We start from the raw sequence: 21,307 nt of genomic DNA, 5'->3' as shown, positions 1-21,307 counted from the left end.
GCGGCTAGGATCTGGAACCAACTTCCAAGAGAAGTGGTGCTGGCTCCTACCCTGGGGGTCTTTAAGACAAGGCTTGACAATCACCTTGCTGGGGTCGTTTGACCCCTGTACTGTTTCCTGGCATGGCAGGGGGTCGGACTTGATGATCTGCTCAGGTCCCTTCCAACCTTACTAACTTTGAAACTGAAACAACTCAAGCTCTATCACTGTCATAAGATTGGTTCTCCGTTTCCCTATCTCTACATCTGTTGCAATTTGAACTAATTTTCTTGAACATGAGTGACTTGAACTTTACACAGTAGTCTTGATAACTTTACACAGTAGTCTACATGAGGTTTTGCCAGTGCCTTATACAGTGGCACCAATATTGTCCTCTTTCTAGTGCAAACATCTTGTAAGCATTTTAAGATTTGCATTTACCTTTTCAGAGCTGCATAACACTGGTGGCTCAGGAACATCCTGTAATCAGTGAGTACACCCAAATACTTCTCTGCTATAAGCACTTCCAGTTGATGAACCCAAAAATGGTGGCTGGGCCTTAAGTGCATGGCTCTGTACTTTGTACCATTGATTATCATCCCATTGTTTTTATTCATCTTCCAAGTCATCCAATTCTTCTTGTGTGATATTTCGATATCCCAGTCTTTTGTACTGACAACATCTTTGTTGTGTACTCATACAAAATATTTCACTAATTTCATTTTTATTATAGTTTCTCTGTGACTTGAAATATACTAAATATAGTCTAGATTGCAGTCAATGCAGCTTGTAAAGACATACTCAGACTAGTTTTAACTAGCTAGCTTGGGCAGTGCTGGCAGAATAGGCATAATAGCACAGAACTCAGTATGGACTGCAAAACTCACCTGAAAGAATGAACAATTAACTCATGAGCACCTGCCTTAGCTAACCAGCTAGCAGCACCGGAGTTAACTATAAAGGAGATACCATGGGTTTGTTGGTTTAAACTAGTTTTAGAATGTATCCTCAGTAATAGTAGTTGTTTCCCGTTGTCCTTCATCCTGTTTTAACTTAAATAATATTTTCTTGCCTAGGGAATCTTATTGACTTCATCCAGACTAAGTAAGGATGACTTGGTCAGGAAAGAAGGCAAGCACAGATTCTGAGTTTGTAATTATTGTACCATAAAAATGCACTTCACCTTGCAAATGTACCTACCGAAACATAATAGAGCAGTAATATGTATAATGCGGAAGGCAGCCCTTTCTCAAGAAACATCTTCCCGATTCTTACTACCTCCCTCCAAGGCATTCTTTCGTTTTTTATCTTGGTTGATTTTCTAGGGCTGAGCCTCTGCATTTCTCAGAATTGCTTCTCTAAATGTAACTTGCTACAGCTTGTCACATGTCCATCTTTGCAGACTGGTTAGGTACCTGTTATGTTCTGGGAAGAAAGTATATTTTCAAACATAGATCTTCAGTCTATCATAACAATTATTTAGCTTCAGTCTTCTAGATATGGAGCTACTTGGAAAGAAATGGCAGTAGACCTGGCTGAATTGTATATTGTGAATATTTGGAAAATTTAGCCATTTTGATGTTCAGTTTAGACTCTTTGTTGTTTAATATGTTTCTACTTTTCCCACAGATTGCTCACAAACTAAATTCATGTTATATCCCATATTTGAAATCAGCTGTTCAAACTATATAACTAGCATTAATTCTTATCCCTGATGGAATGGACCAAATATTAATTACCACACTACATCCACCCAAAACAAGTTCTATTTCATCATGAAATTAAAGTTTTTTAAATTGGCATGTCCATTGCAATCCTATTCCCTTTATGTTCTACATACTTTAGTATAAAGAAAACTTCAGTTTTGTGAGTGTAGAGAGGATGCAAATGTGAATGAATGAAAGGATGACTCAAAACTGACCAAAAAAAATGTTTGCAAATAATTTCTCACCATAAAATATTACTAAAATACAATACAGAATGTTAGTAAAATACAAAGGTGTAGCTGAGAAGCTGAAGCTCTTTTCAGTTCATGAAGCTTCTAAAAACCTGAAGGAAAGATACCAATTTTTCCTTATGCCTAAACAATGTAACAGAAGAGGTAACTCAGGGTCAAAGGGGTTCTTGTGGTATCCTGAAATAAAAAGCATTTGACACTTTGGTACAAACAACATTTTGGAGTACATGATGTTCAACAAACATTTACTTAAAAAATACTACTCTTATATACTTTAGGGCGTTAACTCCTGCAATAAAGCTTATTGTGTAAAATATGTTTTCATTGCTGCATTCCTACGAAGTATCTCTTTAACCTTGTAAAACCATCCGGCTGGGACATTTTGCATACTGGAGAAAATCACTGTTTTGCCTGGAGCAAGGAACATAAATGTTGCAACTCTGACTCCTCCTCTACTGGGGAGACATTGCACAAGTACACTGAGTTAGATTTTTCATAGAGCTGCCAGGCTAAATATCTTGTAGTCAAAGCTGTAAATGTTACAGAGTTCTCTGTTTATCATTTTATGTATTTGGGGGGGTTGTTCTGTTCTCTCTTTCCCTCTGGATATATTGAATTCATGTGAAGCTATGTTACGAATACTGGATTTTTGATGTCTTTGTTCAGCAAGTGTTCATGACGTGATGTGGATCAACCCAGACCTTATGAGACAAAAAGTGAGTAGTGTGGCTAAACCTGCTTACAGTATTTACCTGGGCATAACAGGATGTCTGTCATTATATACAAGGCAGTGTAAGCTTTAGATACATCAGTCAAGCTTGCAAAGTTTGTAAGATGTTGAAAATAGTTAGAAACCAGCTGAACTCAAGAATGTGTGTTAAATACTGTGTGTCTTACAGGCTATGGAAAGCCTGTTTTTTGGTGGGAAAGGTCACACTCTCCTTAAAATGCTAAAAATAGCCTAAAAAGCAAAGTCACTCTTTTTACACAACACATTACAAGGAATTCAGACTTGCCTTTGTCTTCAAAAAAAATAGTGACATTTACCAAAAAAATCATCTCATAACTTTATTAGTCCTAAGAACGGGAATTTTTTTCACCAAAGGTACATTATTTATATCAAATGACATTAGTGATGATGTGCTGGATATGAACACCCAGATACGATAAGGCTGTGGGGGTCAACTTTTTTGACAGATGTGCCACAAATTAGCCCTGCATCCTCCCTGTGCCACTTTGATCCCCTTCTCCTGCTTGATCTGCTCCTCTGCATTCTGCTTCCTGCCCTCTCTGGCACCATGCTATCTGTGCGCACACAGGATGGCCATGCCACTTCTGTCAACTGTGTCACAGGTTGGCTACCCCTGCAAGAAGGCATCAGATTCCTACTACCAGCATAAAATGTGCCTATTGTAATCACAAAGCCCCACCTGTATGATATTTCACACATACATATTCATTTTAGTTATATATTTGGCTCCCAGAAATCAAAGGAGAGGATCCCATTGTATCTTGCCATTTTCAGTATTTGTCACTACTTGGCATATGGTGAAAATAAAAGGTAGAGGTGAAGGAGACGTAGTTAAAGAATAGCAGCTAGTTGAACTAGGGAGGAGACAGGGAGCCGCCATGATTTGTAGTTCTTTACTCCAGGAGCATCCTTTACCTCATTTCTTCCTTCATGCCATGTAAACATGGTGCCATCTCTCATCTGTTCTGGCAGTCACAAGGGATGTCATTACTGTGAGTGTGCTTTCTTCTCTACATTAAGTCTCCCTGCTAGCAAAGCCCTGCACTGTAGCTACCAATCTGACATACTTAAGACATTGAGTAGCTGTTGAGTTGTCTGAGGCACTCCTTTCCCCAAAGGCAGATAGGTGGACTGTTTCAGCTGTGCGAACAAGTTTAAGCAGTGAGCAGTTCCTGGTATTTACATATAAGCACAATCACTTTGGGATATTCTTGTGTTGGCATCAGTGCCTGATATACTGATAGCTAATTATGCCATGGGCTTTCCATCTTGATGAAACATGCCCTAGATAAACAAACTGGCATGAAGATTAGCAATAGCTCACATGCAGCTCTACATAATGGGCATGCGGACTGGGAAATAAAGTGGAACTTGGAGGAATGCAGGTAATATAAAAATTAATGACGGCAACAGTTACAAGAGCCAGGGGTGGGTTTCTTTTTGTGGTGATAATTTTTTAAAAAATGCATGAAAACACATTTCAAATAATATTGTACAACAGTCTTCAAATAAAACTAAAACAGCTTTCAGCCTCTCAGTCAATTCCTTTGTCTCCGTCCGGACTTTTCAAGGGTGTCAAACCCATTTCACAAATATTTCAGTAGTTTATTTGTTAATTTTATTTCAATTTTTGTTTCCTTAGTAAAGACTATGAGACCAATCAGGGAAGGGCCAATGAGGAAGAGAAGGGTGAGCATATAGGAACGGCAGTGTGCTTTTGGGTGGGTTGGTGATTTTGCTCAGATTCAACTGAAACAAAACACTTGTAAAAAATATGTTCTAGGGTTTTTTTAATAAAGTTCAAACAAAAATCATTGAAATATTCTTTTTTAAATAATATCACAATTAAACCTATTTGATTTTTGTAATTTTTAAACATTTTTATATTTGACTGAAATTGACATGAATTTGTGAAATATTTTGGTTCATCCAAGTCTACATTTTTGGTCATACAGTTGTCCAGCTCTGACTTCAGCTACCAAGTTTGATGACATGGTGGTTAGTATGCAGCCTTTCTTTTTTCAACTGGGGGTGAGGCAGGAGGGCTGCAATAGTGACATTACTACCTAAGAAAGATAATGCAGCTTAATTCTGACCTCCTTTCTTTGCTAAGGACTTGGCTTTGATATGATTCTAACATTGCACCTAAGTGTCATTGGTTCCGTTCTTTATAACAATAGTATTTAGTATTATAATGTGGGAAATGTCTGTCAATCAAATTATGAGGTTGAATCTTGTAAAAATAGCTTGCCATCACCACAGTGTACTGCCATTTTCAGCACACTTCCATCTTTATTCAAAGGGAATCATCCTTCTCTGTTTTACTTTTTCAGAGGTGCCAGCACCAAAAGTACAGCTTGTATTGTCAGGGCGATGGCATCACCTGTTGTATATTCTGTCAAAATGTTTCTCCTGACTGAACAAATGTAAATATCAGCACATACGGAAAGAGGTTATGCATCTTATTCTGTGCTATCTACTTTATCTTATGCTGTTGTATACTGTTTGAAGAACAAGAGATTCATATCATGTATCTTTTCTCTCAAGCTGGATTACATTTAATTCACTTCCGTAAAAAGTTAACACAAAACTTTTTGACTAATTTCCAATATTTGGAGGGAGCAGCATATTGATAAATTGCTTAACAATCTGTAAAAATAGCTTTTCAGTATCTTATTTATTGCATATACATTGACTTTACCTGGGGAGTTTTGACTATGGTTATCGTCTTAATAGAGAAATAGCTGAGACTAGAATCCGGACTCTGAAACCTATACACTTTGAAGAAATTCATATTTGGATTTGAGGTTTGCAGTGAATGCCTGCTTCTAAGCAAATGTTAGGTGAACATAAAATACAAGTAATACTTTTTAACCCTTGAACTAAGAGAATATTAAGATGCATTTCAAAAGAAATTAAAAATATTTGGACTGCAACATTTTTGTTTGCTTTTTGTTGTTGCTCGCTTTTAGGGGTTTAGTGGGTTTTGTTATTTTTCTTTCTCTCTCTTTTTACATATTTAGGCTATAAAAGATCATCTTACATTGGAAGGATTTTAATTTTTTTTTCTTCCTTAACTTAAATGTCTGAAAAATATCAACTCTCATTTTTCCTACTGATTCTGGAGAAGTATTTGTATTGTACACTCCCACACTTTAAAATTGTTAGAGAAAGATGGTGTTGAATTTGAAAAAGATACCTTAGTCAAAAACTTTAAACAGTTGGGTTTAGGGAAGCATTAAGATAGGAAATGAATATTAAACATAGAGAAGCACAAAATAAGTAATTCATATTTTATGATATCTTACATGAAAAAATAAACTGTATATTCATAAAAAGTTTCAACATGTAAAGATTTCCCAACCCCGGTTCATGTCATGTCAATTATAAAGAGGCAATAATTCCCATCCATTTCCATATTCATTTTTTTTATTTGCAGAAGTTAATAGCTGAATGATTGTTATTAATAAGTCACTTGTGCCATGCCCAGTAGGGTGCTGAGTACCATCTAAATAACTGAAGCAGGCCTGGTACCTGCTTCAACTTACATGCAGCCCCAAGGTCAGATTATGCATGAGGATCCAGCCACAGAAACTCCTGCACCCATGAGTTCCATTGTAGTCAACATAATGTTGCGGAGATTTATGCCAGTATATCCCACTATGAGATCAGGATCTCAAGTGATTACATCTGACAACAGAGATGGAGGAACTAGGGGGACACAAGGGTAAAGGATAAAAAAGGTTACTCAGGTGCTTACATGTTAAGTACAATGCACAGGGTAAGTGTAAAAATCAACTAAGGATTCCTGGGCAGCTTACCTTATCCTAAGAATTGTTTGCTTGTAATCTAAATATTGTATCAACATATGATTTTGCGTTTAATATTTCAAAACGTATATGCTGCTTACTGTGAGAAGAGATATGTGAAATATTGCTTATAGAAGATAAAATCCTGCCTGTGTTGAAATCAGTGGGAATTTTTCTACTGGCTTTAGTCGGACCACAGTTACACCCATACTCCTGCGGCCCTCATTCACGTGAGCAGTCCCAGGGAATGTTTATGTGAGTTGGGGGTTATATGATCTGTTACTCAACAAAAAAAAATGAAAGTTTACAGCCATGCTGAAGGTTGCTGTCAGGATTGCCTTGTTCACTGTCAGGCTGTTCCACTCAACCATAGGGATCCAGTGACTGTATGGTCTTGTAGCCTCCACTAGTCAATGAATCCATAGATCAGGCCCTAATTCTCAGAGAGGAGTTGACTAGGAATTGGCCACCTAATCATGTAGATTTTCTGTGCAAGCACAGCATTTGAATGAAAATAAATTGAGTGAAACTGGAAATAGAGGACTGATAGGATTCAGGAGACACTAAGATTAGTGCTAATGTATTTACAGTTTTATCTGTATCTGCTTTATTTCCTTACTACCTTTATTTCCTTACTACCAGAAAAACAAGGCCCATGTTTCGTGCTAAATTATACCCTATCGCTACTGGAAATAACACAGGTATAAGTCATTGTAGAATTTGGTCTTGTGACTTTTGTAGCAGCAACTCGATTCAAGCTGTTATGTTAGGACATAGGTTTTTTTACCTGTGTTTCAGTTTCAGATTGCGTGGACTTGAGTTGTGTCTCCAAGATAACTGGCGCAGGAAGGAGTCACTGTCAGGGCTGGTTCCAAATCCCCTGCCTATTAAAGAGTAACATATGTATTGTAGTTACTTATACTGTATATACTGAGTTAGCAGGGTAGTACAAGAAACCCACTCTGGGGCCAGAGAGCAGAGAGATGAGGTATAAAAAGGCAGAATGCACTTCTTTTAAACGTCAGAAAAAACCTATAGTCGCCCTGAATATGTGGCATTTTTTCTTGTCAATTTTGTCACATGTTCTTATGATCCCTATGATAATTTGGGTTGATAAAAACAGTGACTTAAACTAGCTTTAGTTTTTAGTTGCACCAAGGAGGATGGAAGTTTCAGAGGGAATGAAAAGATCAGGAAAAAATGAGGCTGCTTATCATAGCGTGAATTCTATTTAGAAGAAAGGAGTAAGACAATGAGAAAATTGAATAATTGGTTTGCTGTGTGTTGGGAATGCAAGGATTAATTTTGAAACAGATGTTGGCTTATGCTATTGTCTTTAGCTATGAATGGTGCTAGGATCTGGGGGTTTGATTCTGACCCATATCTTGGTAACAGAATTCTAGCAAATCCAGCTGCCAGATGCAGTCTCATTTCCCAAAACAGTAATTAAATGGCTATTTATAGAGCTTTTTATTCTTTGGCAAAGAATATTTAGAACTCTGCACTTAATGTTTGATAGCTTTGAAAGCGTGAGATTAAAGTCCACTATTCCTGATTCTAGTCTAACTTTTCACCAACTTCATGGGGTAGCTCTAATGACTTTAATGGAGTCACTGTTGATTTAACTGAGAGCAGAGTCTGTATCACCATAATTCTCGTCTTCAAAAATGGTTTAAAATGGCTTTTTGACAAACAAAGCAGACTTTAATCTGGAAAGAAAACAGTAATGGCAATACTGATTTATCAGACCAAGTGAACAGATTCTGAAGATGAGGTGCAGTAACATTTTTTAAATAACACCTGTCAATGGGGGAAAGGTAGTTAAAAAAACAAAAAAACAAAAAAAACCCAAAAAACAATTCCTAGTACTTTCAAGATATCATTTTTTGATTGAGTACCATAATTTGAAGAGCTTTTAAAAGAGAACTACAGTAGAAATTATATTAAACTAAATATAAATGTTAATTTTAGAACAAAATACAATGAGCTAGACATTTCACTCTGGTCCACAATTATCTGGATCCAATGGTTTAATTCTGTAAACTCACTGAATAGGTTACTTCTGAAAAAAACTGTTTACATGGTTTTGTGGAAGAGAGCAAGATGTATCCTTTAATAAGTAATGTGATTACAAAACTGTAGTTAATATAAAGCATGCTGCTGGCTCACTAACACTGTGATTGCTAAAACGCTGGCAGAATGCTTGAGTTACAAATTAATTTGCATATATTTTATTGTATTTCTAACCTGAACTGTATTAATTCTCTTGTAACATAGTTTTTGACAATTGATCTTCTGATCTTTTTTTTTTTTTAGAGATGCTAGTGCAATTTGAATTTTTACATAGTGCTGTACAATAGGGCTGAATTTCGTATTCATGGCAGTCTCATGCAAGTTTTGAAACTCAGTAGGCATCATAAATATGCACTCATAGGTCTGCATCACTATAAAATTTATGCCAATTGATGCCTACTAATGTGGTTTCCTGTTGTGAGTCTTATAGGGCTGCCAAAATGAGGACGCATTGGTTTGATTATTTTTTAGGCATAAATAAATTGCTTATATGGCCATCTATTTGCATGGAAGGTTGTATACAGGCAGTCCTTGGCCTTACAACACAATTGGTTCCTGCAAACCGCATCTTAAGTCAAACCATTGTAACCTGGAACTGATTTTCCCATAGGAAACAATGTTATAAGTGGGGGAGTGATTCCTGAACCAAGGCCTGATACCCTATTTTCACCAAAATAACCCAGACTTTTGTACTCATCAATTATAGATTAATAATATAGCTACATTAATGTATATATATAGTAAATAGCAACCATATTGATTAGGAAGGACTTCTTTGAGGTGACTTCGCTGGACTTTTTGAAGAGCTCTTGGTTGGACTTTTGAAGGGTTCTTGGCTGGAGTCTTATCAGGAGTCTTGGTTGCAGGTTTTTCTGGAGTCTAGTCTACTTTCTTAAAGAAGGAAGTTTGGGCAGATGTTCTCTAGGGAGATGGGTGACGTAGCAAACTTGTTTGCTGGTGTGGCGTGGCATTAGATCAAGTGTTGTAGAGTCAGAACTGATGTCTGAAACTTTCATAGTTTCATAGTTAGCAGGGTCGGAAGGGACCTGAGCAGGTCATCATGTCTGACCCCCCTGCCATGGGCAGGAAAGGATGCTGGGGTCAAACGACCCTGGCTAGGTGATTGTCTAGCCTTCTTTTGAAGCCCACCAGGGTAGAAGCAAGCACCACCTCTCTTGGAAGTTGGTTTCAGATCCTAGCCACCCTGACTGTGAAGTAGTGCTTCCTGAACCTACTCTCATTCAACTTATGGCTGTTATTCAAAGTTACTCCTGGTAGTGCTCGGGGGAACAGGGTCTCTCCCATTCCCTGCTGGTCTCCCTTGGTTAGTTTATAGGCAGCCACGAGATCCCCCCTCAGCCTTCTCTTGTGGAAGGTGAACAGGTTCAGGTCCTGTAGCCTCTCCTTGTAGGGCCTGCCCTGCTGACCCCTGATCATGTGAGTGGCCCTCCTCTGGACCTTGAAACAGGGTGTCAATTTATAAAGGTTAATGCGAAATGTTGTAACTCAGAATGTTGTAAGTTGAGTTATTTTTAAACACATATTTATCTACTGATTTAGCCTATTAAGTATAATTCAAAACATTAATGTATAAAATTTTTAGAGGATTTTAAAAAATTAATTTTACAGACTGACTATTGTATTCCTAAAATAACTGTGTTTTGTCATCTTGTTCAGTATCTCAGATGAAATGGGTTACTGGCTACCTTCTGATTTTTTGTTTGTTTTTAACTAGAGATGAGTCCAAACTGAAACATCTTCCTCTCCTGGATTTCAGAGAAGATTGGATCCAGATCCAGTTTGGGACTGGAATTTCACAAGTAAGATCTATTCTGCTAACGTATTTAACTGGAATTTCAAATCCAAAAGCATGGTTTGAAGAAGTTTGGGTTCAGGGGCTCACACTCCAGTTTCCATGACTTAAGCACACCTGTAGTTGCAACTAATGTGATCCATCCACAAAAAATATCTTGAGGTTAATAAATGGAAAAATCTAAAAAATTAATGCAGAAAAGGACTCCAAAATGAGCACCAAGGCTAGGGACGGAAATTACACATAAACCAGTATAAGTGATTGGCAATTGATCTAAACCTGTAACAGAACTGAAGTTCAGTTTATATAGACCAATTTCAAAGTGGCAGAGTCTGGTTTAAGATAGATCTGGATGGATGTAATATCAGATTTAACCAGTTTAAGTTAGACCGGTCTATCAAACTTCTGTTCTAGGTCCACTCCTGATTCAACTTAGGTCACAGTCTCCTGGCATTCCAGGATGGTTTGCAGCATCCAGCTAACTCCCGCCTCACAGGGCTGGCAGGCTAGCCTTTATCAGTGCTCCCTTGCTCCAGCAGAGGTGGGCTAGTCCTGCCCCCATCACAGAGCTGAGGAAGCATAGCCTCTGCTCCCCATCTTATGTCCTGCCTGCACCTGTCAGCCCAGCAAGGCAGCGGGAAGTTGGGCAGGAGAACAGAACCCAACCTGCCCCAGCTCTGGGTCCCTCAAGCTTGGGTCTGCCCAACTGAGTTTCCCTTGCCCCAGCCTAGCTGCTCAGCTGTGCTGTCTGCAAGTCTCTTCCTCTGACCTGCAAGGGGGAAAGGAGCCCTCCACCCCAGTCCCAGTCCCCTGGGTGGGGTTTGCCCCGCTGTAGGGAGCCCTGCGCCATGGGAGACCAGGCCAGCTGCTCAGCTCCACCCCCTGCCAGGGTGGGGAAGGCCCACCATGGCACAGGGCTCCCCTGATCTGGGCAGACCCAAGCTCAGAGGGGTTGTGACGAGGGTGAGGGGCTCTTTCCCCACTCCCACCATGTGTCGGAGGCAGAGACTCACAGGGGGCATGGTTGGCTGGGGGGTGGGGGTGGTAGGAACCACTGCAGTGCATGGCTCCTCACAGCCTGGGCATCTGCCTGCCTTCCCTGGCTGGACAGTGAACATGCGTTCCATTTGTTGTCAGTCCAGTCTATGCAGCTTAGAGAAACCTGCAGTGATTGGGTTGATTCCTCCTTGGGCATTTCAACTGTCTGTACTTAGCCCAAACCTGGCTGTTTCAGTCAATATTAGAATTGCTGTGAAAGGTGTTGGTTGGGACACTGGCTATATCAGCTGTGCTTAAAAATGTACAGATCCAGTAGAGGAGTTTTGTGAAATAGTAAAGTTCATCTTGACATAAGTCAAATAATGCAACATGAAGTAGCTAGTTAAATCTGCCTCGCTGAAAAAGAGAGGTATGGTTCCTCAGTGTTCATGTTTTAAATTTAAAAACAAATTCTCACAAGGAACAGCAAATAAGTAACATAGCTATATCTCCAGTGGCCCTGAGCAGCAGTAAGATACCATTCTTATAGAAAGGATTATTCACTTCAGAACAATGGTTTAAAAAAAAGGTACATAAACCCATAAGCTAGATAGAGGGACAAAAAATGCAGTGTGATTTCTATTGTATCTGAAGTAGCACTGTCTTTTTTTCACCATGAAGCATACCTTACTTCATGAACAGTTCCAATAGAAACTGTATGGAGTTTAAGCATTTTTAGTAGGGCTGTCAAACAATTTGAAAATTTGATCGTGATTAGTTGTGATTAAAAAAAATAGTAACAACCATGATTTTAATTGCACAGCTAAAAACTCAAAACTATGCATACATACAAAGATTATGGTACTTTGTATGGTTGGTGGTGTGTGTGGGGGGATTTCTGAAGGTATGGGGGGGTGCGGCTGCGGGTGTGTGGGGGGGCTTGGAGCGCAGGGAGGGGGGATCCCCACATGCCCTGACAAGATGTGGGGTACTGTGGGTCCAGAAAGAGGAGTAGCAGCAGGGCTGGGGGGGGCTGTGACTTGGGAGTGAGGGGCAGACAGAGACACATGCAGACAGGCGCGCACACACACAGATACAGCACACAAACAGTGCTCTGCAGGTAAGTCTGTGGAGGGAAGGAGCATGGGGGAGGAAAGGAGGAGGGGGGCAGATTGAGGCTCCCACAGTGAGGGATGGAGTGGGGAAGGGACAGGCGCTGGGGTGAATGGGACCCCAGGGCCAGGGTGGCTCATGCAACAGAGCCACAGGCAGCTCATCCATGGGAGGGGCATAGCTCCCTGCTGCTGCAGGAGGCATGGAGGACATGTGCCCCCCAGATTTGTGCTCAGTGCCGAGGAGGGCTGTCCACTGCAGGCTGGAGCTCTACGTCCTACTGTTTTTGCCCATGGGCATATTTCTGATTTCCCAGAACAACTATAGGTCGGGCATTATCCTATGAGTTCTCCAGCCCTCCTCTTGAAACTCTGTTCCAAAGGAATACACTGGTATGTTTTTTTAACTAAGTCAACCTTGTGAAAAATAGGGGTTTAAATAAGAGGAAGTAGGTCCTTTAGTAAAAGTGTGATTCAAACATTTAAAGAATCTTCCCTGTCATTCATATATATATGAATTCATATATATATAAAATTTCTTTTTTCCAAACTATCAAATTTTACTAAAGGTAATAACATTGACCAACATAAAAGAAAGCATTTAAAAAGTAATTAATCCAAGAGAAAACGAGGCCAAATCTGGGTATAACTTGCTTATTCATTCCAGTGGGATGCCTTCCCTGTTTAGTAACTCTTTGTGGAGTTGGAACACTGTGGGCCAGCTGCCTTTGACCAGTGCTGAATTACTAAAGTTACCCTGGTAGCTTAAGCTTACCCTACCCAGAGCTCTACCCTGGTAGGTTCCCCAGATTACATCATATTTACTTGTGGGGGTAGATTAGGGATATAAATATAATTTTAAAAATTATCCGTTTAACCTCCTCTAATTAATCTGGTTAAATCATTAACCAATAACATATACAAAGTCCTGGCGGGGGGGGTGGAGCCCTGGGCTGGGACCTGCCCCTCCCTATTCTAATGTGGGGGAAGGGCCGCAGCCCCCTGCCTCAGGGTGGGGAGCTGGGGCCTGTGCACAGATCCGTTCGGACACAGCTGCTGCTGGGAGCTACTCCCTGGGGCTTTTGATGTGGGGGCAGGGTGGAAGAAGGTGGCAGCAAGCCCCACCAAATGATACAACCCATGGGAAGCCATGGATGGCAGCAGCCAGCAAGGGGCTTTCCCTAGCTTACTAAAGCCACTGGTGTGCTGGGAGAGAGGGAACAGACTAGTTATGGATACTAATCCCCCCTTGCCCTTCCCAGTCCCCACTTCTCCTCCCTCTTGCCCTGCTGCCTTCCAGTTCCTGCTGGGGCACCGCGTGGCTTCCCTTCCCCTGCCTTTTCTGCTGGACTGCACTTTGCCCCAAACTAAATGATAACCGGTAACCTATAACCAGTTAACATTGGGCTTAGCTGTTTAACCCAAGGTTAGACACAAATTCAAATCAGGGTTCTGTAGTCTTGTCTTCCAAGTCTGTACTCAGAATAGATGGTACTTGCACAGGTCTTGGAAAATTAACATATTTTGAAGCCTATGTGGTGGTTATATAGTAAAGATAAATGTTTTTCTATAGAGAGAAATCAGCATTTGGAAGTTCCCCTACCTTAGCAGAGTTCACCTTGCAGGGATGGAAAAAAGGGCAAATCATTTGGTTACCAATGACTTGCCTATGTGGATATTATTGGCTGATAAACCCTGGTGATGCTTACAAATGTGTAATATGGTTCAGTTGATCACCAAATTTGAAGTCAGGACTGAATTTGGTCCAGTATCACCTTTATATAAACTTTAATTTTCTTTCCTCTGGAGCACTGATCAGGAATCACCTACTAAAATCAGGTAGATGATCCTACACAATGGGTGCATCTATACAAGACACTAACTGCACAGTAGCCTAATAACACTGTGCAGTAGCATGCCAGGCAAAAACCATGTTAACATGATACTACACAGTAGTATTAAGCTACTGAGCAGTAAGTGTCACTAAAAACCCATGCGCTGGTGCTACTGCGCAGTAGTGTAAGTTACTGTGCATTGATTTAGTACTTGATTATCCAAGTACTAAACTTAATGCACAGTAACTACAGCAGATCAGTGAACATGTAGACATGCCCAGTTAGTACTTTTGATTGCTAGGAGACAGTTGGATTTCACACCTTCTGTTTCTGTTTTTATAGTTAACTGTCAAACAATCATATAAGCTAATCACAGAGAGACTTATAATATCCTTTTGTCTAATGCCTTTCTAATGTCAGAATTTCGCTACAAGTATGTATGTTGCCAATGTTCTGAAGTATCTTTATTCAAGAATTACAGTTTTTATATACTCTTGAAGAAACAGTTTAGAAACCAAGTAGTTAGAAACACAACTTTTAAATAAAATGATCCTTTTGCATCAAGCCTAAGAAATAAATGTATGCAGTGTATTTCATCCCCAAGGATTACAAACAAAAAGTTTTATAACATGAAACTACATATACAGAGAAATCCCTCCAGGTAGCAGATGGGAGTGGACAGCTGTTTACAGTAAACAATAGCACCTGTATAACAGACCAGAAGAGGGAGTAAAAAAAATATTGCTTCCAGTTAGAACTGCAGAGGGAATTTATGGGTAAAACATGTATTTTCTTAATTTGGGATATGGGTAGAACAATGAAGTTAAAATTCATTTCAGTGAAACAAAATGTAATTAAGTTGCCCTGTTCTTGGAGTATATCTAGAAAGCACTGTGCAGTGCTGTGTAAAGATATTCAAGATAATAGAAGCACCACCAGGTCTAGTTAGCTCTGCTGAGCAACAAATTATTTTATCGTGCGTGATGAGTTATCTGTGCAGGGTAATCTGTTGTGCCATGTAGACAAACTTAGTTTTCCCTTTCTCTGAAAGATAATGGACCTGAGGGTAAGTGCCATTTGGGCATATAAAGTGAAAGTTGAATAAAAGGTCAGGATGAGTTACTTAACCTGTACTGATAATGTTTCTTCATTAACTCAGACCAGAATCCACTGAAGAGTAACGTGGTCAGTCTAGGTTTCAAGCCACTAGATGGCAAAGAGTTATATCTCCACAACCAGATCTTTCATAATGTCTCTGGGATCAGAGGGAAGAAGGGCTTCTGGTGTACCCATAATTATGCACTTCATACCTTTGATTATGCCTTCCTAATTTCAGAATTTCACTACAAGTAGGTATGTTGCCTCCGGATGCAGTGGGCAGGCAGCAGCAGCTGCCTCATCCTGAGTACAGGTGGGAGGGAAACAGGCCCCTGGGTCCTCCACTGGTCTGCGCCCAGCAATGGGAGCTCCCCCCACATGCCCCTATGCCATGGAGAGTCCCAGACCTGGCTGGGCCGGGGCCCAATACCACGTTCCTCTGGCTGCTGGGCAGGCATGGCTCCGCACAGTGGCAGCACAGAAGTGGGGTCGGGCCCTGGCTGGGCCAGGTCTGGGAAGATCTGGTCATCCAGGGCCGTGGAGGACGGGGGCACTCCCGCCCCTGGATACAGCCTGGCAGACCCGTGCCGCCTCCACCTGTGCTCAGGTTGAAGCAGCTGCTGCTGTGAACTGCCTGCTGAGCCCTGAGCACAAGTGGGGGGGGCACAAGCTCCTGGGGCCTCTACCAGGCTGCACCCAGCAATGAGACCCCCACCCCCACACACACCCCTGGATGACCAGATCTTCCCAGACCCAGATGGCTGGGGCCACCCCCATGTGAGACCCCACTGCTGAGCCGAGCCATGCCCACATATGCCCAGCTGCAGCGGGATTTGAGGCATAGTAGCAGCTGCCTCTGCCACCTCTGCCCCCACAGAGATGGAGAGGGACCCCCCCACAAAGCCCCCCCGGAGGAGCCCCGCAGACTCCAGTCCTCCCACCACGCAACTGGGCTGGGGTCCTACTTACCTTCCCCTGCTCCTGGCTGCACTGCATGGTCAGTCACTCATTGCGGGGGCCTTGATCTGACCCCTGCACCTTCCCTCCCTGACAGATTGACCTGCAGGGGCTGGGGGTGGTGGATGTGCTCATGCATACATGCCCAGCTGTCCCTCCAGGCCATGAGCAACCCAAAGAGGCTCTGAGATCTACCTGTTGATCAGGATCCCCAGGTTGGTGACCACTGCCCTAGTGGTTCAAGCAGTTGGCCCAGAAATGTGAGACCAGAGTCCTAATAGGTTCTCACCCACTTAGCATGCATAAGATTGTACATACAGTCAGTCAATACAGAGAGGCTGCCATCTGAAAAAAGCCCACCCCCATTATGCTGCATTAAATTGTTTGTATGCCCATACCCTCAAGAAAAGTTAAAGAAAGAAAATTGTTTTTGGTGTTTGGCATAATGTTTCAGGTAGGAGTCCTGAACCCCTATGTTGGCCTGGAGATTCTGTTTAATCTTCAGAATGTGCCACTGCATTTCTCAAGAGCCTTATTGCACAAGGAGATTGACTAATATTTTAATGAGTGTGTAGTCCCTAGTTTTCATGAGAGTAGTGTGTAGTATTTCACACCAGTGTTACTAGAATTACTGCTTTCTCCATCCCCAAATGGGAATCTAATCCTGTCTCATCCCTGCTTACCTGAACCACTCCCAAAAGACCCATGTCATTTATCTTGGTATTCAGTCAGTTTCTTGGCTCGCAGCAGGTGACCTCTTATGGTTGCCTTGTCAGCTGCTCCTTCGGTCAAATTCACCCTTCCAATTAGAAGTAAGATGTCCTTAGGTTAACCAGAGTTAATCCATTCACTTGTTATCATTTGTTAATTTTCAAATGAAACAAGCTGCATCTTTAAAGATCTAGTTAAATAAAAACCTGTTTCCTTCCATTTATTAATCAAGCTCACAGCCTGATAGGCCAGGCAATGGGAGGATGTGTAGCAGGAATCCTGCCCAGTCCCTGCTCACTGGGCAGCTAACAAGAGGTGCCTGTCAGATACTCTTCTGGTACAGAAGTTGCCTGGCTTATATATCTCTAGTGTGCAGGGCAGGGGTAAGGAAGGATCTGTGCATCAGTTGATCCTTTGGTCTGCCCAGATACATCACTTTTGCTTGGCAAATGAAGTGCACACCATTTCCACTTGTGTGCTGTTGTGTTTGCTCCCTATGACACTGAATAGATGTGTTGTCATGAGTCAGTCATTTATGTTATAGAAGTCACAATTGCAAACATTCTGGAGCATTTTACAGTAGAGAAAAGTGAGTCAACAAGAAAATGAAAAACAAATTATGGGGGCAGTATTCTCTCTTCCTATGCACATGTAGTTTCATAGTAGCTAGGGTCAGGAGGGACCTGAACAGATCATCTAGCCTGACGTCCTGCCACAAGCAGGAATGAATGCTGGGTTCACAAGACCCCAGACAGGTGATCATCCAGCCTCCTCTTGAATTTGCTCAAGGTAGGGGCGAGGACCATTTCCCTGGGAAGTTGGTTCCAGATTTTGGCCACTGTAACTGTAAAATATTGCCTTCTGATCTCTAACCTAAACCTATTCTCCGTCAGCTTATTACCATTGTTCCTTGTCACCCCAGGTGGTGCTGGGGAGAAAAGGGCTCTACCTATATGCTGTTGATCTCCCCTGATGAGTTTGTAGGGAGCCACCAGGTCCTCCCTCAGCCTCCTCTTGCCGAGGCTGAACAGGTTCAGGTCCCTCAGTCTCTCTTCATAGGGCCTGTCCTGCTGCCCTCTCACCAAGTGGGTGGCCCTCGTCTGAACCCTCTCCAGGCTGGCCACATCCCATTTGAAGTGCGGCGCCCAGTACTGGACGCAGTACTCCAACTGCGCCTGACCAGTGTCGCATAGAGGGGGAACATCACCTCTCTGGACTGGCTTGAGATGCACCTTTGGATGCATGGCAAGTTATAGCTGGCTTTGCTGGCTGCGGTCTGGCCTTGGTAGCTCATGTTCATCTTGGAGTCAACAAATGACTCCAAGATCCCTTTCCACCTCTGTACTTTCAAGGAGGGAACTCCCCAGCCTCTACATATACTGTGGATTCCTTCTCCCAAGGTGTAGCACCCTGCATTTGTCTATGTTGAACCACATCCTATTCTTGTCTGCCCACTTTTGTAGTCTGTCTAAATCTATTTGCAGCCTCTCTCTCCATTCAAATGTGCCCACCTCGCCCCACATCTTATTGTCACCAGCAAACTTGGACAGCGCGCCTCTCACCCCCTTGTCCAAGTCACTGATGAAGATATTAAACAGTGCGGGCCTGAGGACTGACCCCTGGAGTACCCCACTGCTCACATCTCGCCAGGTTGAGTACCACCCATCTACCACTACTCTCTGGGTGCACCCCATCTGCCGATATTTACCCATCCAACTGCAGGCATCAATGCCACAGTCACTTAATTTATTGATGAGGATGGGGTGAGAGACAGTGTCAAAGGCCTTCTTAAAGTCTAAAAAGACTATGTCCACAGCAACACCATCATCGAAGGATTTAGTTACTTGGTCATAAAAGGCAATCAGGTTTGTCAGGCAGGACCTGCCTTTTATGAACCCATGCTGATTGCCCCTGAGCATGATCTCCCCTGCAGGCCCCCCACAGATGTGCTCCTTGATGATTCTCTCCAAGATCTTCCCAAGCACTGAGGTGAGGCTTACAGGCCTATAGTTACTTGGGTCCTCCTTCCTCCCTGTCTTGAAAATTGGGACCACATTAGCCAGTTTCCAATCCCCCGGCACCTGGCCAAATGACCATGAATGCTCATACAGCCAGGCCAAGGGCTCCACGGTGACCGCTGCCAGCTCCCTCAACACTATTGGTTTGGCATCTGGACCTGCAGATTTAAAAATGTCTAGCCCTTCCAGAAGATCCCTAACTACATCTGCAAGTAAATAGTTCCTTACTTATTAACACTGGTAAGGAGAAGATTGTTCCTAGTGAAGATTTCCTTAGTGGTCTGAAATAAATCCCTCAAAGTATATAGGCAAGGTTTTATCTTGGCTTTACAGACAACCAAGAACATTTTCTTATCCACCAAGACAGGGAATTGCAAAGGCAGAGCACATGATACAATAAAAAAGGACATGGCACCAAACAGTAAGGTCTGTGGGGGGAATATAAAGCACAATTTGTTCAAAAGTCTAGTTGAAGCTAATTCAGAGAGTCCTTTGGAGAGTTATTAAATGTAACACTGATTTACAGGTATGTTTTGTATTTGAGAACTATTAACCATGTAATCTTCAAGTCTGCAGAGGCCAAATTAATCCTATTATGACTCACTAAAAGACATCAGGAATGAATTATTTTATTCTGGGTATGTCTACATGTGCATTTAGGCATGACTAAATTTAATGCTCATTAAGCGATTTTGGCAGGTGTCTACACATGCAGGGACTTGACACTAAAGTCAGTGCAGCTGGCAGTAAAGTTAGTGCCAAGTCCCTGCAGCCCTGCCATGTACCCCTAGTGGCTGGGCAGACCCGGCACTAATGTTAGTACCAGGTCATGTCTATCTGTGTGTTAATGTGCTTTAATTAATCACACCTAAATCTGGTAACTGCATTTGCATATGTATACAAACAAATACAGATATGTATGTATGTATATTGTAGCAGAAAGCCACCTCTGTTTCTCCCCAAAAACTCTGCTCTGTGACGGTTTGGTTAAGATGGGACCAGCAGAGGATACACACCTTACCCTATCTCATTAGGTAACCTGAGCTGGATACATTCCTGAGGGAGGGGGGAAACCTGCTCCCTCTGCCTATGTGGCTGGCATCACGTACCCTGTATCCTATTCCAACACTATCCCTTGTAACCAATAAAGTTCTCCTTTGTACCTAGTGTGGGAGACTTATTGGGAGTGGGTCTAGATTATGCCTTGGGGTCCCCTTGGTTTGGCTGACTAAGGGAGACCACTACTTGTGCTTCCGACTGAGGGAAGCATCCCACGTTCTTGAAGTGCATCAAGTACCCTTGAGGTAGCCCTGTGTTTCCCAGGGTGCATAGAGCCAGAATCAAGCCCATCCCTGGGTGGTAGCAGTGTTACCCCCAGGCTAGGGGGTGTGCTCCAGGAAGGGGGTCAGCCAGACATGAGGTGCCTCAGGGAGGCACTTGGAGCCTGGAAGGTGGTCGGGCGCAGTGAGGTGGGTGGCTCAATGCAGGAGCACCCCCTACTCTGCCACGTATATACATACAAATATATATGTGTATATATAAACAGTTCTGGGAGGTTTACTAATACAGTCCTCTGACACAGAGGACACATCTATGTGAGACATGTTAATGCACAGTAGCTTAATTTAATGCTCATTATGGGTGTGAGTCTACAAGTGCATGCCCGTCATTCACATTAAAATGGCAAAATTAGGCTAATCATGTCATAGGCTAAATTTGATATCTGCAAATCCAGGTATCAAATTTAGGTGCGATTAGTTAAAGCACGTTAATTCACAAGTAGACGTGACCTGGTACTAACTTTGCTGGGTCTGCCCAACCACTAGGGGCACATGACAGGGCTGCAGGGACTTGGAACTAACTTTACTGCCAAGTGCACTAACTTTAATGCCAAGTCCTTGAATGTTAATATGTGGTGCATATGTGTATTGTGGTAACTCCCCAAAGGACAAATCAGTTTTAACTCTCATTGTAAGCGCTGTACAAATATAGAGTAAAAAGCAGTCCATGCCCTGAAGAATTTCTGTAAAACTTCCTCATTTTTTTTCAATGCTTTAAAAGGAAAGAATTCTCCTAAGGACTTTAATTTTCTTTCCATCTTGGAGCTGTGTTGAGTTTTTTGTTTTTAAGGAGCAGGTGACCATATCTCTGGGCTTTCATGTTTAGAGGGGAAGGTACTAGTGGAATGCAGTTTTTTAAATCTCTGTATTTGTTTC

The 21,307-nt window shown here is 42.1% G+C and overlaps 1 protein-coding gene across 5 annotated transcripts in view; it reads left to right on the top strand.

The window, feature by feature from the left end:
* The first annotated feature begins 2,400 nt into the window (after window positions 1-2,400).
* PRLR (prolactin receptor) overlaps window positions 2,401-21,307 on the top strand; it is a 145,805-nt gene continuing 126,898 nt past the window's right edge. For 3 of the 5 annotated variants that reach the window (XM_019531941.1, XM_019531942.1, XM_019531940.1), the window contains exons 1-2: window positions 2,401-2,652; window positions 10,305-10,389. The gene's annotated coding sequence lies outside the window, so the exon portion shown is untranslated. The remainder of the gene's footprint in view (window positions 2,653-10,304; window positions 10,390-21,307) is intronic. The other 2 variants (XM_019531945.1, XM_019531943.1) reach the window with 1 other exon arrangement.

The sequence above is a fragment of the Crocodylus porosus genome, unplaced genomic scaffold (genome assembly GCF_001723895.1).
Source record: "Crocodylus porosus isolate Cpor-Errol unplaced genomic scaffold, CroPor_comp1, whole genome shotgun sequence".
NCBI classification, from domain to species: domain Eukaryota; kingdom Metazoa; phylum Chordata; order Crocodylia; family Crocodylidae; genus Crocodylus; species Crocodylus porosus.
Note: the sequence above shows the minus strand (reverse complement) of the source record. Positions and strands in the feature narration are given on the sequence as shown.